At 32.6% G+C, this 19,808-nt stretch overlaps 1 long non-coding RNA gene across 1 annotated transcript in view; it reads right to left on the bottom strand.

The window, feature by feature from the left end:
* The window catches only part of LOC137396171 (uncharacterized), a 419,486-nt gene that overhangs the window by 146,797 nt on the left and 252,881 nt on the right, over positions 1 to 19,808 (bottom strand). The gene's annotated exons all lie outside the window — the stretch shown is intronic.

The raw sequence follows: 19,808 nt of genomic DNA on the forward strand, positions 1-19,808 counted from the left end.
ATATTTCCATATAAATATGTGCTTTGTGTATATTCCATAGGTATACCTTGTGTTTATTTTCATAGATATTCTTTGTTTCAAATAAAATATTTGACATAAGATGCAACCATGCAGAAAGTAGCCTTACATTTATGATAAAGGGAATTGTGGGGTTTACTTTGAGCAAGCCCAGAACTAATACTGCTCAGGTTTTAGGTCATGTACATTTATTAAGGTTGTCTAGATGCTCATCACCAAATTTGACAAGAAAAGACTCATTGCTGCCATTTTGAGAAGACGGAGATTAACATTACAACCATTGAAACCAAATTTTGAATAAGTTAATATTCTTATAAAGTCATCATAAATATATGTTTAAATGTTATTGTATTGTTATTGTATTAAACCAACATTTGAATTATAGTACTTGTTATTCTTTTCGATGTCATGGGTTCAGGTTAACCTGGATGTTTGACAACTGTCTTGACCAATTATAACTTTAAACCAAATTATTCAAGTTTGAAGGTTGAACTTATCATCAGAGCCATAACAAATAAACTGTTTGATGTTATTGAGTGATATTGATTGTTAGTGTGATGCTTACATTTCCGTTCATAAACAAGTTAGCCACAGACATTAGCATGTGGCTGCCAATTGAGAGATGTAAGCAGGAATAATGTGACTAGCTACTATATCTGGTAAAATTCAAAAGTAGAATTTGCATACAGTGCCTGTTTATGTATTTACGAAAGTTTAACAAAGGCTAACATTAGTGCAATAGTAAAGAGTTTTTGATAATAAGTAGTACATTAGCCATACAATGTTGGCTATTCTACTATGATTATTGGCTGAGATTATTAACAACTTATGAAATTGTGCAGGAGATCATACAAAGGTTCTCTTATACTGAGCAAAAAGCACATCTGTGGAGTGCACTCTAATGGTATAAACGCACTAGGCGATATTTAGAGCGATACCGCGCTGCGTGGCGCTAATCTGCGCTAGAATTCACCCAGCGTGCTCATCCAGAGCGATAACGTTAGACTTTCTCTGCACAACCTTATCGCTAGCGAGATGCATTTCGATTGGTTAGATTTTACCAGAATGCAATTTTATGGCGGGTAATTATTTTTTATCGATTTTCACCAACGTACATCTGCGACGATTTGCTATTTTGTTAATATTGAAGCATCTTCAGAACGAGCACTGAATTGTTCATAAATTTAATAATAGCAGTCCCAGTCATGTGCATCATAACAAACAAAAATTGCAAAAAATCCAAGTTGAAAACCAACATTTGGAGTCAATCGTTGCGCAGGTTGACCATCCTGAGAACGGTAAATATTTAATACTTTAGGCCTAAATATAAAAAACCACTACAAAATAAAATATGTATAAAAATAGTAAAAAATATCACAGTGAAAAATGCAACAATCGTTTTTTTTATGTCTCCTTGTAGTGTAAGCAGTGTACAATCCGTAAAAGTGAGATAGGTTTAATAACAAATGCATAAGTTGTTTACGTTGTCGCCTTGACGGCGCCATATTGACTGACCTAAATTTATTACCAACTCTGAAGAAACTCATGATACGGAATTTTATTGGCAGTTTTTGGGCGTGCCCCTTATATCGCTTGCTAGTGAATCACTCAAGTGGGTTTATGCACACGCTAGCAATATCTCCACCCTTTTCATGATGCTCGCGATAAAATTGCCTAGCAACAAATGGAGCCCCTGCTATGATTGGTCATGACAATGGTTTCAGTAGTTTGCAAATGGAGGAGCTCAGGAAAGTTGGGATGAATCCACTTCCTTTACAACTCAACTGCATGCTACCGCAAAACCTGGCTTCTATAAGCTGGCTAGCTTCCATCTTTGATAATACAACATGGTTCAGTTTCATAGCCTTATAAGGCTATGAAACTGAACCATGTTGTATTATCAAAGATGTTGTCATCAATTTGCCACAGAAAGTGTTGAGTCATTGTCAGTTTCGCAAGTTATTGGATGATATATCGAATCAGAATTTGTGGATGTTCCATATTTTGCTAATTACTCTAGCTATTAAAGAGAAATAAGGTATTTCAAGCTTTCAACCTGCAAACTGGCATGATAGAATTTTATAGATTGAAAAAGAAAAAAACTGCTTGAGTTTTATGACTTTCAATTCTTGGATAACTTTGCCTTGTGGATATTATTATGTGCATTAATGAGGTCAACACTAAACTGCAAGATAAAAATCTGCTAATTAGTGGCATTTACTGTGCTGTTGGTAGTTTTTACAGTCGACCAACAATGGTGGAATCACAGTTGGCAGAGAGGACACTGTAGATGTACAAAGCTTTCCAATGATTTGTAAGTGGCCAACTGAACCACAGCTACATTGGTATGCTGATTTTGTGTGTGATCTGTGCTATGATTTTGTGCTAATTGCAGAAGGTATTAAACCTCAATTTCAACTAGAAATGATTGACCTTATAAAAATGATGTCATCTGCTCAACGCTGTTCAACCCTGCCCAAGATATCATCCACCTGTATCCTAGGGCTCCTCTTCTGAAATATTCGCGACTGAAGGTATTTGCAGAACAAATCATGAGAACGCTCAGCAGCACTTACAGGTGTGAACAACTCTCCTCTCAACTGCATTATGTAAAAAATAAACACAGAACAAGGCAAGCAGATGAGCACATCAACGAAGATGCTCATCTCTTTTCCACAAACATTTTGGCACGGTACACTCAAGTCTTGGATGACATTCAAGGCCAAGAGTCTCATTAAAGGAGTCGTGTGTAAACATTAACTTCTGTTATTATGCTAATTATATGTTGTTTTTGCTTTTTATGTATATTAAATCATGTTTATTTGCATTCAAAGAGAATTAAAGATGACAAATACAATTGTGATTAATACAACTGTGATTGCAATAACTGAACAGAGTCAAGTTTCTTCCAACTTCGGTAAATTTATAAAAAGATTAATTGTGAAGCATTGTGTAAAATTTTTTTTCTTTCAGTTGACATTCTGAAAAAATGGTAATATAGAGAAGTAAACATTCTTTTCTTTATACTGGTCATTAAAATTATAGGTCATAAGTGATGGTGGCCTTGTATAAAATTACCATTCAAAAGAGGCATTACGCCTATAAAGGTTGCCCATCAATGGTCTAGTGTATCATGCATCAAATTTGTTTGTGCATATATATAGTAAACAAAGTGGTTCCGCGGCTATTTTAACAATACTCACAACATACAAGGAACTGCTATTATTTTGCAATAGACTTGTTTGTTGATTGCAAAATAAATTTCACAGTAATAAAAAACTTACGGTTGCGGTGGACAGTTTCATTCATCAGATCTATTTAATATTGCATTAAGCACTGATAATAAATTAGTAACTTTAGCATCAAATAATTTAAACTAACAATTGACCATTAAGAGGAGTTCAAAATATTTAATTTTTATTTTAGTTTATAAGTTTATTCTTCAAAGAATATTCAGAAATTAAAAATTGCATGATTACGGTTTTCTGACTAGACGAAACTGAACCTTTTTTCTAACACTTTACTCATATTCTAATACAGATTAAAAACTTATTTAATTTACAATTTAATGGCTAATATCAGGGATTTTTGATAATTAGTTACTAAGAAAACCTCAAGACTTACTGGAGTAAATTTAAGCTTGTAGCCCCACTACGATTCAATGGTAAAATAACCATATATTATATTTACGTTATCTACTACACTCAGCAAAAATAGAGTTATGATTCAGATTCCAATGGTACCGAGCCATGTTTGCACCTTTTGCTAGAGTGTTTAAACATACAGTACTGTAATTTTTATAGATATGGGAGAATGGAAAAACTCTTCAATCCCTGCAAAAAATACAAAGGTGTTACTAAAAACATGGAGTTTGCACGAGTTTCTCACTGAGGTTTATTATGGAGGATATGAATATAAAGTGGAAGCTCTTGTTTCATTCTGGTTACGCTCATATAATTATTTTCTACCAGCATTGTTTGGTCAGTCTGTTGAGCGGCGATCTAAGTTGAAGGAAGAAAAAACTATCATTTATCGTAAGTCTATTTTATATTTATTATTGAATTGAGGAAAAATTTTTACCTAACATTTCGGCATAATATTTAGCATTCCTAATTCTCATTCAAACATGTAAAGTTTTGAGATTTTTATTTTAGCAAAAACATATATCACCTGGTTTTGTGCTTAGCTGAAATTAAGAATGCCTCAATGAACCAATTATCATACTTGGCATGCATTTTAGTTAAATCTGCAATAAATATGATGTGATAGGTGTTGGTGTTTATATAATAAGTCTACTGTTAAATATTGTCACGTTGAATTTATTGAACATTTATTGTTGGTAATCAGTGAGTGTTGAACTATGCTTTCTGCATTATGCTTGTTTTGCTAGTTAGAAGGACATTTGATGCTATAAGATAATACAAAATACCCTTAAGTTTGGGCTAAATAACAATTTATTTAACAAAATTAATAACTTTAAATTTAAAAAGTAAAATTTGTCGCATTCAATTCAGAAAGTTTACCAGTTTAAAACTCCAAATTTCAGCTATGCAGTTTATTGATATATTTGTTTCAGCATGATAATCTTTTACACAGAAGTAATAACTCGCTAAAAGTATACATTTTTAGCGTGTTTTGTACGCTTGTAAAAACTTTTTGAGGTTCTTTAGTAATAAAATGTTATGTAGTTTTATTTTTTAAATCATTCATATTCGGTCTTCATTTTTGCATCATTTATTGGAACACTTTTACTTGAATGCCTTTACACTGTATTTGCAACACTTTCCCTAAAGTGGCAGTCAATTTGAGGGGCGTTCAATTATGTAAAACCTGGTCTGAGATGTCGTTGAACTACGTAAAACCTAGTCTGGTATTTTTCAAAGTGCTACAATTGTTTAGATTGTCGATTCTGCATCACCTAACTAGATATACTAATTGATATTTAACTACAGTATTGATTTTATTTACAGAAAAAGATTTCTAGCATAGGTTCACAAGATATATTGTTTTACCAATTTATATTTCTTTAAAATTAAATTTCGTCAATGTATAAAGTTTTTCTAGTGAAGAATCTTCCTGTTAAACATTTAGTTTACTAAAATATGCCTCATAGTTCGTTTGCCAGTCCTTGTTTAAAAGTTGGTAAATTAATTGTTCAAGCATCAAATAATTTCTATAACTATTTTTGAATTATGCAACATTTCAAAATGCAAATTTCAATTTTTTGGTATCTGCGTTTGTAGAGTTTTGGGTAAAATAAGTTTACAGAAAGGAAGCAAAATTGACGTTAGAATTTATTTTGAAACCTGAAATACTTTTTCTATGCACATCAACATATGCAGCTACAAATATGCTGCTGTTTGTTAGTGATTGTTTATTACCCAGCAATTTCTCTGAACGTTGAACTAGTTAGAAAAAATTGAATTCAAATCAAATATGCGTTATAATAATTAGCAAATAAAAAATATATGTTGTCAAGCAAATAACAGATTACGACAAAATTAGGTTTTACTAAATTTCTTGAAAAAACTATCTCATGAATTTACGGATCACTGAATGCCTAAAAACCCTGTGAATGGTGCGTAAATGGAAATAAAATATGTTAATGAAATTCATACACACACTCGTTACGCAGTCCAACCATACAGTTGATTTGTTCAACTGGACATAAGAGTATACAAGTTTGTTTCAGTGCTTTGCAATATGCAACCATATCTTAAAGAATTGAATTATTTCAATTCCTGATAATAAGAAACATGATTCAAATAAACCTCAAATATGAAAGTAAAAATTTAACAGTTATATATTATTGTTACACTTTTTGCTGTTCTATTCGTTTTGCTGTTCTTTTATGCTCTAACACAATTAAAACTACGTTTTTCATTATGTAATAAAGCATTGAGTTAGATTTCATTCTATTTGGAAAGCAGAAATATTTTTTAATCATTGTACTTATGTAAAATGTGGTGTTAAATTAGAAAAAGCCTTACTGGTTGTAACAAATTTAAAACTTCCGAGAACTAAATTCATCAGAGTAGCATACTTGTAGTTAAAACTGCAAAATATTGAAATTCATATTTATATTGAAAAATTCCATCAAGTCTTTACCAAAAATAATTGTCTATATAATCTTCAAACTGGAAAATTAAATTGCTCGCAATCTACATTCTTATTAAATAATTTCACATATTTAGCCCCATTGCTGCCCGAAGTGATAGAAGTTATTCCATTTACATATCTGAGGCTGAAGTTTGGAAAATACTTTCCATTGATAAACTACATAGCTCAGCTAATCATACACCATCGGGATGAAGATGGTAAACTGACACATGTTTTGACTGTTCCGTGGAATCAGCTTACACCATCAGAAATGATAGATGTCCCATCAATATCGCAAAGGCAAACAGTAAATGTATTTGTGTGTACAAGAAATGTCACAAGCTGCAACTACCAGAAAGTTGATTTTAACAATGGTATGTAATTTCATCCCTTTTCATAGTTCCAAAAAAAATTATGAAAAAATCTGCTTTCAATTAAAACTAGCATTTTACCTGAAAAAATATATTTGTTTAAAATGCAGTGTATATTTTTTTGTTTTCTAATTGGTCATTTTCAACAAAGATTATCCGAACGCTTGCAAAAACACAAATATAAAAGCATCAGTTAAATGACCAGTGTTTCCCCTGTGATGAGAATAGTATCTACACAAACATTGTTTCTATTTGATATGTAACACCAAATACCATTCTAACTTTCAAACTTCATACCATTCAAAATGCATTGCATTCAAATCAATTTAGAGAAAACATAAAAAAAATGTAAAAGTTTTTAAACCATTTTAAATAAATGTAACTTTCAAAATCTATATAATTTTAATGAGTGTTTGGTTGAAATAAGTTAGGAGAAACATTAAAACAACTGTAACTTTCTTTAAATGTGAAATACTTAGCCTCAATTGGCTGAATAAAACCTGTTTTGGTGCAAATACAATACAAAGTTATCTGGTACACACCTAAATAATAATAAATCACTTCAGTGTTTGCATCATCAGGCGAAAATACCATAGAGTATGGTGTTCATTGCTAAAACTTGAGGACTATACCTAGACCAAAAGAAAAACATTTATTAGATTCACACTTAAAAATCAGCAATATGAATAACATGCTTGTTGATCTATTCAATAAAAGATTTGATAAATTATTATTTCATGCAACAAATTTGTTATTTTCATATTAATTAAGGGTTACTATTATAAAACTACTGCAACATTTTCAATCTTTAGTATTCAGTCAAATTTTAAAAATTGAGAGAAAAAACTTTTATATAAAATACAAGACCACAACGTTTTTGGTCAATATTCTAAAATATTATTTCATGAGTTTTGGATTTCACATCTAGAACATAGTTTACTGGGATTTTTTGAACACTTAATGGCATAGACAACATGTTAGACTAAACATATTCATATAAGATATGGCAGATAAGATGAGAATATTTTATTGGCTACTTCTATACGACATGTCAATTTTTGCGTGCTAACATTGAAATTTATTAAAATCATATAAATATAAACCCGATGACTTTTATTGTAATTGTAACATAGCAGTCACTGTTTGCACCATCATTACTTGCTAATAATTTCAATTATAAATGTAAACATCATTAAATTTGTATTTTCCATCCTACTTTATGATGAAATCTAAAAAGAAGACTTTTTTCAAAAATTGTGAAATCAACCTTCAAATAGTTTTAAAAAATTTGAATACTTTGACAATTTTTTTTCAGTTTTTATATCATTTGAACTGCAGAAAAATATGTATTCCATGATATAAAATTTAAAAACAACAATGGTAAATGTTTTATATGTTGAATAAAGCTAAATATTTTGTCCACAGACTTTTTATTACCTGAGCAATGCTAGTCATTCAACAAGTAGTTATATATAGAACTGTGCTACATTAGGAATACAATATATATTTAAAAACAAATGCATATATAACATTCATCAGTTTCTTAAAAACTGTTCAGCTATTATCATGTTTACATGGCTTTGTTAGGAGGCATATCATTATTGGCAAAATATTGATGGATGATTAATTTTTGTCTTTCTTAAAGTTTTAAAATAAGTTGAATTTTTACCAAACTGTTCTATTAAAATGATGGGTAAACGCTTTATATGTCACATCAATTGTGAATTTATGGTTTTCTTGTTGTTTTGTGTTTTTGGAGTACTTTGTAAAACTTCAAAAGACAACAGCAAACTTTAACCTCGAAAGTTTCAAATGATAATATTGTATTTCTAACATTAAAAATTTTTTTTATTGTGTAACATAGTTAAAATAAAATACTTTCAAAAGTAACCAAACAAAAACGTTTCTTCTTTTTGTCTAGTACACTATAGTGTATTTTATTAGGTAGAACATGAATTTTTATGTAAAAAATTGTTTTATTTATTTGAATAAAAATGATGCCTTATAAATTTTAGAAAAAGTGCATTTGTTTTAGCTTTTCCAGTTATTCATATAAACGAAACTGAATGGAACAAAGAGAGAGAAGAGATGACTGTAAAGTATTCAGTCAATAGGGATGATATGATGACTGTTCATATATATGTAACTGGGCTCAATGAAGATTTAGAAGAAATAACGGTGGAATACATTCAATCTTTCAACAATAGCTTTGCTGCAGTGATTACAAGCAACACATTGGAAAGAGAAAAGATGCGCAGAGGGTCAATAAATTTAACAGCTACCATTTCCTATGGTAGTTTTTATAGCGCAAACAGCTCCGTTTATACAGCACATATTTGTAAGTTGGCAATAGCATTCTTCCTCACAAAAAATAGCTATAATTTTACATATTGATGAAAAGGAGAATAAAGGTTTATTTTCAACACAAAATAATAAAAAATATTGCAAAAAGAAAGTTTTTAAAAATAAACTAATGCTCTAACTGGCTCTTTCAAAAACTTAAGTTCATATAAACAAAGAGACAGACAACTGCACCGATGCCAAAATTCGAGAGCATCAATTTTCATTTTATGAGTTTTTAACTCAAGTAACACTGTAACGTTGAATATTTGGTATAACTATTCAAATCTTACAATCCTTATTTGATTATGGTCAAAAAATAAGAAAACTGCTTTTTCTATAGCTTAAGGCAAAACATTACAGAAAACCAAAACGGTACGAGTTTGCAATTTATTGTTGAACAACAAAAAATACAATGTTGGTTATTAAGTCATATTTTAGTAAGTTTAAAAGGTTTTTAACATCATCAACAGGACTTAAAAGATCAACAGTGATCGCAATGTTTATGTTTCATAAATACTTTTGGCTAAACTGAATCAAATCTGAACTTTAAAATTTTATTGGAACAATTTATTTTTATATCGTGAATTTTTTTGAAAATTTGAACCAAAATAAATGTATAAACGCAGCATATCCTTAAGGTTTTGGGTAATATTTTTTAAATGTAATTGTTGTCTGCTTATAGCAACAATCTGTTCAGAATATTGTAAATTTTTACACAAGCATATGCAAATATAGGTTCATATTGGCATTTGTAAGAGAGCAGCATATAAATACGTTTACTGAGCGTGTTGCGGCAATAAACTGGATAGGAGCTCCAACATTTTCGTAATTCAATCAGAGTTAAACACCATGTTATGCTAACTTTTCATTAAAACTAGCTAATATTCTTGATTTTACCACCTGGATTCAGCTAATTGAATCTTTTTAAACTTCTTCTCTTTAACTTCAATCTATAAGAATAAAGTCAAAAAATCATTACCACATTTTTTCCTAAGCATGTTTTTTATATTTTTATATTTTTTTGATTGTTTTTAAATTATTTTATTCAAAAAAATGTAGTTTATTGTGATGTCACATTAGTATTAAAAAATGGTAAAGGTTTTCAGTTGTGTGATGTTGTCCGCAAATAAACATAAATGCGGCCTATGCTGACAACCACAGAAAACAGACAAAGGAGTGATTTAAAAGAAAAAAGTTCAATTTTCTTGAGCATTCTAACAAAAGTATTTGCATTATTGACTGTCGTTCAATGAGTAATTAAAAAAATACACTAAAACTTTTAAATGGCTCCAGATGCTTCAAATGGCCAAAACAAGTAATTTGAAAATCAAAAAGCAGTTTAGGCTTGTTTGTATTTTGTATAAAAGCTATTGAGTTTGGCTTTGAACTAAAAATGTTAAAATGCCAATAAAACTGTTCAAAACTGTGAATAATTAATGATAAGTTACACCAAAAACTAAGTTGCTGACATGTTTATTAAAATTTTATGTAAATTGCCACATAACACAGTGTTCTTGTTTACTCAGATGAAATATCAGTTTTATTATTAGAGTGACAAGACTTAAATGAAGTTAGCTAAACAATTAATATTCATAAAAAACCAATACAAGTGCATTATAATTTGTTTGAGCTACTATTGAGAAACTAAAATTACTTTTAGTCATGAAACTTTTTGATGGTTTAACAAATATAGATGGTTAAAACATCTGTACTATGGCATTTTAAAGTGAAAAAATATTAGCAGAAAACGTAACATACATTTATTTTTGGCTTATGTGGAAAGGCTCATAAAAACTTGTTAACAATGTTATTTGTACTTAACATGCTGACACTTTACAATAGGCAGATCATAAAATATTCAAACACATGTACTTTTATGCATTAAGGAAACAATATCATGCATTTTCAGCTTTGGATTTACAAGAAAATTTGAGGTTTTCTTTTGGAAGTAACTTGGAAATCAGTTGGAGGATGTCTAGAAGAGACTATGACTTCATCATAATCAACTGTACAGTAAACTGTTTGAATATCTCTTCAGAATCCTTGGTAAGAACCTATATTGTATTTAAATACAGATCATCGGATAATGGTAAAAAAATGACAATTTTTTAAGTATTTTCTTGAATGTTAGTATTTTGGCTGTCTGGAATGATCCTTCAAGGAACATTCACATTCTAAGTAGAACTTGTCAGAAAATAACAAACTTTATTATGTAGCAGAATAATAACTTGGCACTTTTAATATTTTTATTGTTGGAGAATGTGGTGTTAGTATGTGAATTTAAGATAATCAAGAAAATGCTAAATTTATTACTTGCATGTACATCTAAACATAGTTGCATTTACACCAAATGCAGAGGGTATAATGTAGGGCTAATTTATTCTATTGTAATATATTATGTAACTTAATTTAAACAATAGTTCAATCACCACCATCTCAAAATAGTACATGCTTACCAAACATAATAAAAAATAACATGCCTTTACAGAATGACAAAATAAAAATATTTATGTTTTTATAGCCCAAGCTATTATGCCATTAAATTCTGTCACATAACAAAGGTAGAAAGTTGCATTAGTCTGAAACATTAGGCTAAGAAACACTGCAAAGCTTTAAGTTTATATAGTAAATCTTAAATTTCAATGAATCAAATCAAAGCAGTTTTACAGACAAAAATAGCACATGTGGGTATTTTTTTTGTTTAAGCTAAAAAATTCCCTCTCTTTAATCAAATGCACAACTTACCGCCTGAATTGCTTTTATCAATTGCAGATTTCCTCAAATATATGCACTGCCTCTATTTTACTGAAATCAACAGTCTAAATATGACAGAAAATTTATATTTTTTGGAACTAAAAACTGCATTTGAACAGAGCATCGTTATGTATGAAAGCAAATTTAGCTAAATGATCAAAGATGAAAACTTAAACAAACTCCAAAATAATTGAACAACATTCAGAATCTTGTATGCTTTAGTCATACATTTCATATATCCTTTGCCTGACAGTCTTCATGACCGGCATCTAGAAAAGATTAGTTTTTCTTAAGGTCAAAGTTTCTAAGTAGGGAATTGCCACAAAATAATATTTCAGCATACACCCAATTAAGAGAAAAACAGATATCAGTGAAATATGGGTAGTTAACATATAGACTGCAGGTAAACTTTTCAGCGCTGCTTTTAAGGACAAAGAGCTAACGTTTCAGTGTTACAGCTAGCACAAATTTACTTTAATACACAAAGTATCTGCTTGCTTCATTTAGGTAAGATTTAGTGAGGGCTCCATAGTTTTTGCAATAAAACTAATTTGATCTTTATGATTTCATAGAGAGCTAATGAAAATATAACCTCTTTGACTATTGAAACAAGAACCGGTGTGAATGTTCTCATTCAAATATACACCATCAATGACAAAGTAATCAACTCGGAAGTATTTACCAAGGAGATATTAATACGTAAGATTTACTGACTTTACAAAGTATTTATACCTTTCACAATTGTTATTTTAAAATTAATCTTGCAACCCTCACAAAACTAACTTATTATTTGTGTGGGTACGCAAACAAACTTAATAAACGTTCGATGAATCGTATGAGCTAAAGTTTTGTATGAAAAAAGTAGATTCCATGGATCAATGTGGATTTACCGTAAAACGTTGAATTGCACAGCATGAGCTCTGTTTTAAACTTTTCTTTCAAGATTGCAGTTAATGAAAGGCGGGGTTCAAAGTAAGACCAGGGTTATATTTTTTAAATGAGTTGTGAGATATTTGGGAAAGACAAATTAACCCTTCAAAAGTTGTGAGATATTTCACCTATTTTTTGCCCTCTTTTTTGTAAGGCAATATTAAACATTTTGGATGAAGTAAATCTGCCAACTTACCTCCAGTTGTCAAAGACTGGTTAATAAATATACATCGAAAAACCAAAAAATGTATCTACCATTTGATATCAATTTTTTTGCAATTAACATACGATGTACAATGATATTGTAACTTGTGTCCTGCTTTGCAAAATGTTGGAACTTTCAATTTTTATTTTATTCTAAATTTGAACACAAACTGTTATTTTATATCTATACTTGCCAAGTTTAAATAAATGATCATAGCACCCATTGGAATGTTTCCCGAAGACTGCAGCCCAAACTAGCTTTTTATGTCCAATAGAAAATGAGTTACCGAGTGTCACTTAATTGAAAGACTAGACCACAGCAATGATGCTATCAAAAATTTACTGGATATCTGCAAATTTATAAGTTATATATTCATCATCTAGTAAATGTGTCAGGTATGTCTTTATGAACAAATGAAATAAACGAACCGATGTTATATTCTGTGCAGAAACAAAATATTATCCCTTTTAAAACAAATATGTTTGCATCGTTGGCTCAGATAGCAGCGTCCTAGTTGTTGCTTTCGATGGAACCAACATTTTCCGATTGTATCATTTATCATTTTGAAAATAATAACAGACGCAATGTATCAAGATTTTTAAGCAGAGAACCATCTCCTATAAATTTATTGTTTTTGTTTGCTTGTTTGAAGAGTTTCCTTTTGTTCAGGATGGTGTGTCAAAATTATCTAGTTTCCCTTTCAATCAAGCATTAGTTGGTTCATTTAGCTAAATAGTATCCGTTTTTGTTGATATGTTTTCTCGAAATAAAATTTTGTTATTAGCCCTTTTCATTATTGAGCTAGGTCTTATTATTTGTTTACCACTACCATTTCTTATCCAGTCGGTAAATGTGAAATTTTCTAGGTTTTTTTGTTATTGTTTGAATTGTTATACTGAAATGGCATGTTGTCACCCAACAATTTTTCATTGTTACAAATGCGAAAATCTTAAAAAATAAGCAGTCAGCAAGACAATATGATTGGTCAGCTTGAACTTTAACGGTTCAACTTTAACCTTTTGAATCCCGTTCCCGTAATCTGACGGGCTGAGAGCGCAGTCTCAGCGTACCAAACCCGTAATTGCCCGTCAGATCTGAGTCTTCAATACGTATTTTTTAAATTCATTTATTTATTTTAAAAACGCCACTTAAATTTTTAATTAATAGTTTTAAGAGTTTTAAAAGATATCACACTACTATTTTGAGGCAATAATTAGTCCCTTCTACGCATGTGCAAAAAGAACACGTTGTTAGAAGTTGAACGTTCTTTATGGAAAGCTGATCATCATGAACGGACTCGATATTTGAGGCGCTGCTAAAAAGATTCGTTTACAGGAAGATACCGACTGGTTTGAAAGTGAAGAAGAGGATTTTATACCAGAAAAATGTGAGGAAGACGATGAAAGTAAAAAGGAAAATCAATAGAATGAATTAGATTGCAAAAGTGAGACTGAAACGGCCGGCATTGAAACGGCGAATAATGGCGGATATCAAAGAGGAGCTGATTTAAAACCAAAAGAATTACATTTTGCTGACAGCCTGGGAGGAGTATAAGTTTGAATTCTTAAACAGGTAAGTGTTTTTATTATTCAAAGCTTTTTAAACATCGGCCATGATAAATGTTTTATTTAACGAAACGAATAAATATGGCCTTCAAAAACATTGCGATGCTGATATGACTGCTTTCTCAATAATTAATTAAGTAAAATATTAAAGCTTTCTTATCAAGGAAAACAGCTATATCAATAACTCACCAAGTACTTGGGTTGTCACTTGTTACAGGTCCCGTTGGTACGTCTACCTCGGAGAGTGGTCCAGCTTCAAGTTCCCAGAACTGCAGTCACCTACTTTTTACGTGGCGGCTCTGCAGTTCTAAAAGCAACCACTCAGAGGCAGTATCCTGTCTAGAGGTAGGTATTTATCTCCTTATTTGGGCAAGGTATAGTGAACAAGGTAGCCAATGCCGCTGGCTTCCAAACTTAGCTGCGAAGCAGCTCTAAGCCTATTGCCATAATAATAGGTTCTTGCCTTGGTGTAATTTCGGAGATGCAGTATGCGTAATGTCCATTATATATGCCGCTTGGTATGATAATGTTATGCATGTACTCAGTGGCTTCCTATTGTACAATCTTATGATATTCAAAAGCTCTGAGTTGAGACATATCAATGCTTCGAAGCCTGTTGATGATAAATATTTGGCGAGTTGCTTGTTTAGTTTTGCATATAGGTATTTTCAAAAAGCCTACTCTATTGCCTTACTGGTCCACATTTCTTTATTATCTACGCTAATTTTTAATCAGTTTATAAATTGAAAGAAAATTAGAAGCAAGTTTACACTTTATTGACAATTTTGAAGACCCTGCTGGCAATAAATTGTTCAAATTAAAAAATGTTTTTGCCATGACATGCGACTGGTTCTATCCTGTTTTTCTATCTGATAAATTTATATTTGTAGATAAAATCTTGCTGGCATGGAAAGGCTGGCTCAACTTCAGACAGCATATTCCATCTAAAAGATCTAATTTTGGAATTATGTTATTTGCTTTCCGTTGCTGTCTCTGGCTATGTGCACCAATTGTCTGTATACATTGTCGATGAGCAAGCTGAATGCACTGGAAGCGGAGTCAATTTTGGAATATCTTTGTGCGAGTCATGTTTTGATCCTTACCATGCTAGCTACATTTATTTACAAATGGTATTTTATTTAGTTTCTGCAAATGCTTCACTGCTTTGTATTGCTAGCTTTTGTACATACATTTGCTAATCTATTGTATTAGTTGTGCATCGATGTGCTGTATTTGTTGCACACTGCCACCTTCAGAGCAGCAGTCTAATCAAATAGTTCAGTTCTCATATTTTTCTGCAATCTAGCAGTCCATGATTTGCTGTTTCTGCTCATAAATGTTGCTTCCTGTCTTTTGCTGCTTCACCAAATGTGTGAATATAGGCTCACGACTCAATTCTTCTTGCACACATCCAGTTAATCTTTGCTGCAGCACACATGAATCTGTGCAATGACTTTATATGCAAATTTTTTACATAAATTTAGTCTCGAGAAATGCATAAAAATTCAGAGCAAAAAATTGTAACTGCGCATATATAGATGTCTAGCTGCAAAGTTTTTGCAAGCTGTGTGGAGGAAAAAATCTCATTCTGCAGGAAAATGTCTCAGCTTCTAGATGCATATTCATTTGCAGTTTTGTGCCAATTTGCACGAAAGTTGGAGCAACCTTGTCGGATGACTCTTGCGCGGCTTATGGACATGGCGTTTCGAGCTTTTCCAATGGCGCTCCCGCTATACATCGGAGCTCATAACTCTGCTTTCAATGCTCTTGGACGACTAATTTTTTTTGAAAATTGTTGTGAACATATGAATCCATGCAAGAATTAATTATACAACATTGCCAATTGCTTTTAGTGAATGTAAAATACAATTGAAAATGACGTATTAACATAAAAAAACTCGTAGCTTCAACGAATTGCAACTCTTGCAGGTAAGCAAATGCAAGCTAACTACATCAAAAAAGTATCAGCTTGTAGAGAAATTTCTCAGGATTCTGATGCATGTTAATTTATGTAACTACCTCAATTTTGAAGAAAACTGTTGCAGTTTTTACGCAGTGGTGTCGAAGGCTCAAATCGCCATAGTAAATGTACTGGTACGCTGGGGAATTTCCAGCCGTAAGCCCGCGGTCGCTAAAGGGTTAAGTCAATCGCTTATGTAACATAAAAAATGCCACAATTTCTTAGCCAAGGCTTTGTGTGTTTTGGGCTTAAAATAGACACTTACTAATATTGTTATAAGAAATTTGTTTTATTTCTCAGAGAAATAGCCATTTTAAACATTGGTACAAATTATAGCCAAGCTCAAAAAAATTGCAACAACCAATTTGGATAACTAAAAAGTTACTGTTTTCAAGAGAGTTGTGTTCTCTCCTGTCGCCCTTAGCAGGTTGTTTCATTGACAGTGTTGGTTTTGGCGCACTCTGCAGTTTTCAATAGAGCACAACTGTGTTTGGTTCAGCTCCTTCCTGTTGGTTTCAGCAGATTTTACCGTTGGCAGTGTTGGATTCACCACACTTTCTATGGTCCAGCAGAGCACAAGTATGTGGTTTCCCGCTCCCTCCTGTTGGTTTAGCAAACTGTATCCTTATCAGCGTTGGTTTTAGCGCGCACGGTTTTAGTGCGCATAGGTTTGAGCAGAGCACTAGGTGGTTGGATTCAGCTTCCTCCTGTTGGTTTCAGAAGGTTGTACAGTCGGCAATTTTGAGTTCAGTGCACTCTGTTGGGTTCAGCAGAAAACAAGTGAGTTGGTTTCCGCTTTTCTCTGTTGGGTTCAGCAGATTGTATCATTGGCAGCTTTGGTTTCAATGTACTCTGTTGGTTTGAGCAGAAAAAAGTGAGTTTGTTCCAGTTCCCTCCTGTTTATTTGAGCAAGATATATCAAGCTATATGCAAATTTGCAAAAAGGAAAGGGTTGTCTTCATCCAACTCTTACGGGCCTTCTTCGCTAGGAACAAATTTATAGATTGCATAGTTCTTGGCTTGGTAGTTTACAGTTCCTTGCACTGTGCTCTGTGTTCTCCCTCTCGCAAGGGTACTTTCATTTCACGCTCTTTCTTACCTCACCTGTTAAGCAATGGCTTGCCGCTCCTTATGTACATAAATGTGTGAGAGTTCATTGGCTTTTTATGAAAGCTGGCTTGCGCACTACTACGCTAGTTCAAGAGTTGCTTGACGCATGTGGCTATTACAAACTTCTAAGCTTAGCAAATCTATAACAAGTCAAAATCTTACGCAAACTACTTTTTTTCATCACATACCTAGTCGATATCAGAGCAAAAACAATCTTTGGCGGAGAAAACATTTATGTGTTACCTTTAGCGCAAATAAAATACGTAAAGGTGTCACTGGTTAAACGTGACCTTTGTACCATTGTAAATGTTAAAAACTTTTAAAAACAGGTATTTTGAAATATCAAAACTGCTTTAAACAAGCATTTTATTAATCTAAAACAGTAACCATTTGTTGAAATGGAATTGCTTTCAATGTTTTACCACTAACAAACAAGAAGTTTTTGAGTTAGACTACAAGATAATTGATTGTTATTGATGCCAACAATTTGTTATCAAAACAAATTTGTAGCCAGGTTTAACTGATCTCTTGATATTATATGTTCGCGCCAATCAAATATTGTTAAAGTGACATTTTATTAGATGTGGCATTCTTTTAGAAGTTTTATACTGTAACAATGAATGAATATATATATATATATATATATATATATATATATATGTATAAAAAAGTTGTTTCCTCAACCCGGTTAACCTGTATGGGTGGTAGTTTCTGCTCTAGGTCGGGTCTCCAACCAGAGACTTGGGAGTTTGAGCACATGCCTCAAAATCTTAGCTGTTTTCAGAAGGGCACTTTTCTGCAACTCACCTTAGTTGATTGCTGTTGGTATTTAGGCAAGCCACATATTATGCGCTGGTGTTATTGCGCCAAGTGCCCCAATGACTAATGGGATTAAAGTTGTTCTTACATCTCAGCATTTTTCAATTTCTTCTCCAAGAGGGAGATATTTCTCTACCTTTTATTTTTCTTTGCTGTATATATTGTATGTCATTGGGTACTGCTATATCTATTATAGTAGCTCTCTTATTTTCCTTGTCCACCACCACTACATCTGGTAGGTCTGCTAGGACATGCTTGTCAGTCCGGATGTAGAAGGCCCAGAAGATCTTAACGCGATCGTTTTCATTGACATTACTAGGAGTTTCCCACCAATTTTGTGGTTTATTAAGGCCATACTCGACACATATACTTCTATACACAACACTTGTGACATGATTATGCCGCTCAGTGTATGCATATCTTGCTAGCTGCTTGCATCCACTGATGATGTGTTGGATGGTCTCATGTGCATCTTTGCACAGTCTGCATCTAAGATCGTCTCTAGTGTGATAAATTTTTGTTTGGAGTTGACTTTTTGGGAGCACTTGCTGCTGGGCTGCCATGATTAGCGACTTTGTATTGACCGTTAGTTTTCCTTTGTTCAGCTACATATATGTCTGGTGAAGATCACCAACCTTAGATATTTGTCAGTAGTAAGCACCATGAAGAGGTTTCGTGTGCCAGTCAATTTCTTCATCATCAGAGCGAAGGTCAATTGTAAGAGCATCTGATTAAAATACAGCTAGCAACTTATTTGAAGTGGCCATAGAGGCTGCACAGGCTTGGATGCTTTGCTCTTCCTCTTTCACTGTCTGTTGTACACTTTTGAGTTCCCTATCGCCATCTTTCCTATCAAGATACAATCTACTAGTATCAGATTTTGGGTGAAGTGCTCCATACATGGTCATCAGTTTACGAGTTGCTATATCTGTTTCCTTGATGGCTTCCTCAGTCCACTTTATTATGCTTGCTGGATATTTTATTACTAGCAGTGTGTAGGTATTTATTGTCATTACTTGGTTCTTGGCATTGAACAGGTTCGTAGGGCCTGCCGAAGACGTTTCTTGTATTCAATAATGGCTTTATGACGTACCTCGGCTTCGTGGTTGATGTTGCTCTGTGTAATTCCCAAGTACTTGTACCCTTCTTTTATATCTTTGATAGTACCATTTGGCATTCTTAGGCCATCTGTGAGCATAGAATGGTTTTTCTTAAGAATTAGCCTTAGCGAGTGAGGTGCCTAGTGAGCAGGTGCCTATAACTGAGTAAGGAGTATTAGCGAATCAATGTCCCTTTCTTTGTTAGCGTACAGCTTGATGTCATCCATGTAGAAGAGGTGATTTATCTTGGGGCCACTCAAAAACTGGTACCCATTGTGAGTCTTCTCTAGCATATTGCTTAGACGGTTTAGGCGTATGCAGAAGAGCAGCGGTGATAAGGAGTCACCTTGATACAGTAGATGCCTCGCTTAATATTTACATTTGCCAGCTTTTTGCCATTAGGCTCCAGTTCCGTCTTCAATTTGGTCATTGACATTTTGATGAATGTCACAAGAGTAGGGTGAACATTGTACATACTGAGGCACTCAAATATCCAACTATGGGGAATTGAGTCATAGGCCTTTTTGCAGTCTG

The sequence above is a fragment of the Watersipora subatra genome, chromosome 5 (assembly GCF_963576615.1).
Source record: "Watersipora subatra chromosome 5, tzWatSuba1.1, whole genome shotgun sequence".
In the NCBI taxonomy this organism is placed as follows: Eukaryota; Metazoa; Bryozoa; class Gymnolaemata; order Cheilostomatida; family Watersiporidae; genus Watersipora; species Watersipora subatra.